At 39.3% G+C, this 1,606-nt stretch overlaps 1 protein-coding gene across 6 annotated transcripts in view; it reads left to right on the top strand.

The window, feature by feature from the left end:
- Positions 1–1,606, top strand: part of FHIT (fragile histidine triad diadenosine triphosphatase) — a 1,474,674-nt gene that overhangs the window by 553,510 nt on the left and 919,558 nt on the right. The window lies entirely within an intron of this gene.

The raw sequence follows: 1,606 nt of genomic DNA, 5'->3' as shown, positions 1-1,606 counted from the left end.
TCTGAGCCAATGTATTTACACTATATTGCAGTATAACAAAACTGCAGTTGAGTCCAGGTGACATGGGAATTTGAGCTTCCAGTTATCTGATAAACTTTGAGTTCTTTGACAAATGATTCCTAGGTGGACATCAACGTGTTGTGGTTCCCTCCACCCACTTCCCAAACCCCAACCCCACTGTCCTCCCAGCTCTCCTCTGTGTTTTCATTTTTTCCTTTTCTTTCCTAAGCTTGAAGGCTTAGGAGTGACCTACTTCAGAAGTCCAAACCCTGCATTTTGAGATATTATCAGGAATTTTGTGTTTTTTCCCTCCCCGCAAACTCTTGTTAACATTTTATTTCAACTCACAATGTATTTCTGCTGGGTCACTCCTATTGCATTGATTATTATATTTGCTGTTAAACCACCACGTATATAAATTGCTTTCTTGGTGTATGAATCCAGGAGATTACTTTTAAAATATTGCTGCTTTCTTTCCCTCTCCATGATATCCTACTACGGGCACTTGCAATAGGCTGGCTTTTTCCATCCTTTTTTCTCCTTTGCAATAATTTTCTGCATTGTATGTATTCTACATATTTCTGTAAAACATACCAAGTTATTTTTGGAACACAGGTTGGTTATAAATAAATAATATACTGCTGGAATCAGTTTCTGGGAGACTTGAAGAGTTATCCAGCAATCAGAGGCAGTTAATTGGAATCTGTATTTCAAAGCGTTTTTCTTCTTTTGGCAAGCCCTTGTTATTTTGAGCAGGGTACTATTTTAAGTAATGCTTTGAGCATTTGTCAGATAAAGGTGCAGAGGAGAGGACAACCAGGGACAACGTGGTTAAGTGGAAAGAATCCTGGACTTGAGGACCTCCAGTAGCAGAGTCTCTCCTCCTTTCCAGGAGGCCGTGGGCAGGTCACTTCATCTCTCTAAATCTCATTTTCACATTTTCAACATGGTTTTCTTATCTCTGAGGCTCTTCAGAACTGCAGGACCTTAAATCTAAAGGCTTTAACTTTGGAGAAAAGTCTAGTCTCTGGCCCCAGTATGACTTTCTGTGTTGCTTTTAACACCCACCCTTCCAAAAGCCATTAACTTACCTGCTGTAGAGTATGTAGAAGTGCTTAGGTATTGGCTGGCTACCCTGTATTTTCTGCCTTATGCTAAAGAAGGTAAAGAGAGTAGACTCTCTTCCACGCCTTTCCACAGGGATATGTTTTCCTAGTGTTCGTTGCTAAAGGTTTATTTCTTTGGAGGGCTACGTAGGGATATGAAAGACAGATGTGAAGTAGCAGAGGAAGCTGTTAGGTACAACCTGTGTTGTATTAAACGAAGAGCTCTCTTGCTGTATTTAGGACCACTTCTTGAGCATTGCCAATTCTGAGCTATTTTAAAAATAAACTAGAGTATTGTAATTGCTGAATGATAACATTGCACTTTCACTCTATGTGCTCTGGGTTACTTAGTACACATTTTCTCTTCCTTTTCTGATAAATTGTTTGAAGTAATGCAGGTGGGAAAAGTGTTCTGATTTGAATTAAGGCCAGGTGAAGAGAGTGAAATAATCAGTTTCTTTACAGTTTTCCTTTTTTTCCTCCCTCTACTTTTACCTTTA

This window comes from Saimiri boliviensis, chromosome 8 (assembly GCF_048565385.1).
Source record: "Saimiri boliviensis isolate mSaiBol1 chromosome 8, mSaiBol1.pri, whole genome shotgun sequence".
In the NCBI taxonomy this organism is placed as follows: Eukaryota; Metazoa; Chordata; class Mammalia; order Primates; family Cebidae; genus Saimiri; species Saimiri boliviensis.
The sequence above is the reverse complement of the archived record's forward strand: the minus strand, read 5'-3'. Positions and strand labels throughout refer to the sequence as shown.